A 5837-nucleotide genomic window follows, 5' to 3' on the forward strand; every position below is an offset into this window, starting at 1 on the left:
GAGCACTGGGTGTGGTGAAAAAATAATGAATACTGTTATGCTGAAAATAAATTTAATTAAAAAAAAAAAAAAAACATGGGGCGTCTGGTTGCTCAGTCATTAAGCATCTGCCTTCAACTCAGGTCATGATTCCAGGGTCTGGGATCGAGCCCCACATCGGTCTCTCTGCTTAGCAGGAAGCCTGGTTCTCCCTCTCCCACTCCCCCTGCTTGTGTTCCCTCTCTCGCTGTCTCTCTCTCCATCAAATAAATAAATAAAATCTTTTTAAAATAATAACATAAAGATAAATTTAAAAAAACAAAAATAGAAACAAAACAAAACAAAACACCTTTCACAAGAAGAACCAGAAAATCTGAAGAGTCTAGTATCTACTAAAGAAACCAAATATATAACTTAAAATCTTCTCCAGGAGAGAATTCCAGGCCCAAGTCACTTCGCACTTTGACTTTTCCAAATATTGAAAGTATAAGTAATATACCAATTTCATGGAAATTCTTTCAGGAAACAAAGAAAAAAATACTTCCTAACTAATTTTAAGAAGGCATGAGTTGTAATGTGGCTATTGCAGAAAACTAGAAAAGACAGAAAAGACACTTAGTAAAAACTATGGATATGTGAATTAACAATGGACTTTAGGTAATAATAATAATGTTTTAGCGTTAGTTTATTAATTGTAACAAATGTACCATAAATGTTAATTACAGGGAAGCTGGGTGAAAAGGTATATGGTGAGTCTCTATACTTCCGACTCCCCCTTCTAACCAATCCTGTCTCCTTCATTTTTCATAGCTGTTTTTCCCAAGAGAACCCCTAAAAAGCTTCCTGCTCTCAAATCTTTCTTGACAGAACACAAATAGCACAATGTTCTTCCACTGCTCAGTGGCGAACATGTCTCTTTACATAAGCAAATCATCCTTCGTGACTTATGCTTTTATCAGTAACTTAGATAAGCAAATGGAAATCTGACTCTGCATTCATTCAGTCTTTCATTCACTCAAAACACATTTTTTAACATCATCTATAATGTATAGAACTATTTCAGGTTATGGGAATGCAGAGATGATTTAAACACAGTCTCTAACCATAAGGAGCTTACAATTAAATGAGTAGAGAAGCACATGGCAACTTAAGTATCTAAAACCAGACTTAACACAGAAAGAGCACTATAGAGAAGTTGGATATGGGAATTTGGATCACTTGATTTAGATCACTTCCAGGTAGGTATTCCCAGTAAGTTTTCAGGTAGAAGGTCACATTTGAGCTACATTTGGAAAACAAGTATGAGTTGGATAGGTAAGGGAGATTCGAGTATACCTCAAGTGGAGAGAGAGCTGAATGGGCAAAGGCATCGGAGCATCACAATGTGGGGCTTAACCGAGAGAATGGCAACAGGGTTTGGCTGGGTTCCGGTTGCTTGACAGTGTGGTGGTAGACAGCCTGGAAAGTGAGCTTGGGACTGCATTGTAATTCAATTGTTGAATTGCATTCAACAAGTAATACCAAACCAAGAAAAATGCAAGCAAGTGACTGATCATCTCAGATCCGTGTTTTAGGAAGATTAGCCCATGACCTACAATCAGGAGGTATGAATTCAATTCCAGCCTTTTCTGCCTGTGAGTCCTTGAGTAAATCATACAGCCTCTGTGTGTTTTAGATTCCTCATCCCGAAATAAAGCTAAGGTTCAACTACTCTTCTTTTTTCTTTTCTTTTCTTTTCTTTTTTTTTTAAGATTTTATTTACCTATTTGACAGAGATCACAAGTAGGCAGAGAGGCAGAGAGAGAGAAAGGGAAGCAGGCTCCCCAATGAGCAGGTAGCCTGATGTGGGGCTCCATCCCAAGGCCTTGAGATCATGATCTGAGCTGAAGGCAGAGGCTTAACCCACTGAGCCACCCAGGCGCCCCTCAACTACTCTTCTTAAGCAAAAGGATGATTTACTGGTAATTGGAGAGTATAGTGAATGCTGTGTCTATAATAGGAGCACTGGTGATTTATTATCTGGTTATTGAAAGATTTTTCTATCTTGATGGACCCAAACTATAGGGGTAATCTCTTCATTCTTTCAACCTATACCCCACTGAACATACTGAGTGGTTCAGCCCTAAAATGGAACTCTGAGTCTTAAACGTCTCTGTGTATGTGGTAGTGGGGCTGGAGGAAAGGAGTAGAAGTGAGAGATGTCCTGACTGGTTCTCAGCTATAATGGCTGCTATACGGCACAGATTTATTATGTTTCAAGCATAATGCTAAGTGCTTTAAACATATTTTCTCATTTAACCAACACTAATCTTGTAAGAAAAGTCCTGAGGGCACATTAGGTCACTTGTCCATGCAACTGCTATAAAGATGTTAGACGAACAAAGCTTTATGACTATATAACAAAGGTATTTGCCCCTTATGTAGTGACTGGAAGATTCTGATTATAATCAACTAGAGAGTCAGCAGACGCTGAACGTACATGCAGTTAACTGATGTGGGCAGAGTTTAATCTCAAACTGACACCCTCCTCATTTTAAAATGCTGAGAAGGTTTTTTGGATTCTAGCCTGGGAAAAGGAGTAAAGATGACTCATTTAATAATTTGCTGAATGACAGGTATTCGAGCTGTGCTTTGGTCACTGATACTGGAGGAAATACAATCTTTTATGCTATTTTTTTTTTAATCTCAGAAATATACCATGAACAAAAAATCCCACCGTGTTTCTTTATGACACAATTTGATAAGTCCTGGTTTTCACCTAACCAGAAGCAGCCAGGTCCGTGTCAAATAAACCCTTCAATGTCTCTGAGCTTCGGTGGTTTCCTCTGTAAAGTTGGAATAATACTTGACTTGCAGAGTTACTTTGAGACTTAGGAACAATGTGTACAAGGCACTGAATACACTGCCCATCACACAATAGGTGCTCGGTTAAAGGAGTCTATTTAATCACTTGTGCCTTACTTCCTATAGGCATTAAGCAGATTGCTATGATTTTGCACAAAGGGGGACTCTGTCCCTTTACTATATAACATCTCTCCAACAATACAGCCCTTAGCTCAGGGTTGGTGGTCCATTGATGTTTGTAGCTTGTCGAATGAATATGAGGTGGATGGTTTCCTCAGGAGGGAACAATGCTATCTATGTAATGACTGCTAATGAGTGACAGTCATTAAGGAATTTATCTAACCTTCTCAGAACCATATATTCAGCCTATATCTACTCTTTAAGCTGACAAAAGTTCAAACATTTATATAAGTTACATGATAGTATTTAATTTGAAGGTCCCACATGATCTCTATTGAAGTTTTAAGGGGATACCTCCTAACTTTAATGGAAGGGTTTTATTAATAAGTGAATGAGTTTATAGCTACCCTTCTTCTTTTCTTCCTGATTTGTTAAACTTTAATCATAGCTCCTTTGCTGAAATCATTCTAGCCTAAGGAATTACAACTTTTTATCTTATTTTTTTTTCTTTGAAACCTGAGAGGGAGAATTTTCAACATTTTGATTATAACTGTCTAAAATGAGGCCAAAACAAAGGCTGCACCATCTAATAGGCCAAGAAAGGCATTTTGATTTACGTTTATGAAAACATGAGTGGTTATAAAATGCAAGTGGAAAAATTCAAACTTGTAAACATAAAGTAAATGTATAGTTAGGAAAATCCACTTGGTAATCTCAGGTCTACAAATAGCCCAGGACGGTTTTCTCTTGGTTAAAAGCCAGTTTCCTAAACTCTATGACTACTTTTGGGAAAGCATATTTTTTATTTTTATTTTTTTAAAGAATTTTTTTATTTTTCTGACAGAGAGAGAGACAGTGAGAGAGGGAACACAGGCAGGGGGAGTGGGAGAGGGAGAACAGGCTTCCTGCAGAGAAGACAGCCCAATGCTGGGTTCCATCCCAGGACCCTGGGGTCATGACCTGAGCCCAAGGCAGATGCTTAATGACTGAGCCACCCAGGGGCCCTGGGAAAGTATATATTTTAAAGACCATGTAAAAAATCTACTGTTTTCTTCCCTCCTTACTGAGGTCTTTGCTGCCTTATAGAGCCTGTCAAGTTTCACCAGGAGATTTTTACAGAAGAGATTTTTTTTTTTTTTAAAGTAGGCTCCATGCCCAGTGTGGAGCCCAACATAGGGCTTGAACTCAGGGACCTGAGATCAAGACCTGACCTGAGATCAAGAGTCAGATACTAAACTGACTGAGCCACTCAAGTGACCCTATAGAAGAGATTTTCTAAAAGAAGGAGAATTTGTTCTCTGTACATATCAAAGAACATGTTCTTCTTATGATGATATCTTGGTATATTATGGCAAAAATTAACATTTTCTGTGATTTTTAATCCACCTTTTGCCATCCTATGATGTGACTCGTTTTTGTTATACCTATTTACTTGGCTTACTTATCCCCCCTTAACCACTATAGCAAACTGAAGTCATTTAGATGTAGATATTGTTGGAGTCACCAAGGATAAGTTACAATGCTTTCTGCATGACTCTCTTCCTTTCCACACTGACTCTAGACACACAAGTAGGGGTCTCATGGTAGAAAGCACATTAGATTGAGTCAAATATACATGTGTCTGGCACTTTCTATTTGGTTTTACCTTGGGTAAGCCTTTAAGCCTTCTAGCAATTGTAACACTGGTATAAGGTAGAAAATCTTTTTGTCTGCTTACCTGAATGTGTTTCTGCAGAAATTTAGAAAATGCTGGCAATAGTAATGCCATGTTATGACCCTTAAAGACATTGAAGTCCTTAAGGTCCCTGAAAGTGGCTATAGGAAACTGTAATGATGGAAACATTTTCAGTAATAATTTTGTAAAGCTTTACCAAAACCAGTGCTAACAACTTGGTAAGAGTTTTCTAAATGTTAACTTAAAAAAAAAAAAAAAGAAACTCTTTTTGTTTAAGGGATTTTAAAGGATTTTAGTGGTCATCGTAGTTGACTCCCCAGCAGTATTTCATCTCCAGATGATTAATCTAAAACAATGGTTTTCAACTTTTGCTATACATTAGAATCACCTTGGAAAATTTTTAACACTAAGTGCCCTGACCATACCCCAGACCAATTAAGTCAGAAACTCTGGAGTTTGGATATAGATACTCTTATTTTTAAACGTTTCCCAGTGATTCCAATGTTCAGTCAAGATTGAGAACCATTGGATCTATGAAATGCTATGATCTTTGCTAATAATCGATTTATGAATGAGCATGTGATCCAATTCTGATCAACAAAAATGCAAAGCAAGGCTGCAGGGAAGCCTTGGGAAAAGAGTTCTTGCCCCTCTCCCCCTGCTGCCCCTCCACCCCAGCAAAAAACAAAACAAAACAAAACAAAAACCAGGAGACAAAGAGACTTGCTGAAAGTCTGGGGCTGAAAATATCTCAGAGGCAGACAGAGCTACCAAATCAGACTAAAGGAGAACAAAAAAGTCTGCTCAACTTCTAAGCTTCCACTCACCTGAGATGGTAAATTTCCCTTATTGTCTAAATCAAATTGACAGTTTTTCTGTTATTATCAATGGGAACATCCTAAAGGTTTGCTCCAAATGAGAAATATTGATTTTACTCCTGTGGCTGTGGTAGGTATAGGTCAGTGATTCTCAAGCCTGGCCACATGTTACGGTGAGTGTCACTTTGAAAAACTGCACAACCTTGAATCCTACCCAAGACCTGCTAAATCAGAATCTCTGGGGCAAAGACTAAGATTCTGTGTTTTTACAAGGCTCATTAGAAGATTTCAATACAACTGGTCTGTATTGTGATGTTTGGAAAGAACTACTTTTCTAATAATGAGAGAAAAACAATAGCAAATAGAATTATTACATCATTCCAATTGAAATGGAAAGAATT

At 37.8% G+C, this 5837-nt stretch overlaps 1 non-coding gene across 1 annotated transcript; it reads left to right on the top strand.

Annotated features, from left to right (window-relative positions):
• The first annotated feature begins 4632 nt into the window (after positions 1 to 4632).
• On the top strand, positions 4633 to 4766 carry LOC123392026. The gene has a single exon (XR_006606700.1). It is a non-coding gene; the product is annotated as a small nucleolar RNA SNORA33 (small nucleolar RNA).
• The last annotated feature ends 1071 nt before the right edge of the window (positions 4767 to 5837 follow it).

Source organism: Mustela putorius, unplaced genomic scaffold (assembly GCF_011764305.1).
Source record: "Mustela putorius furo isolate JIRA1106 unplaced genomic scaffold, ASM1176430v1.1 tig00000421_pilon_pilon_pilon, whole genome shotgun sequence".
NCBI classification, from domain to species: Eukaryota; Metazoa; Chordata; class Mammalia; order Carnivora; family Mustelidae; genus Mustela; species Mustela putorius.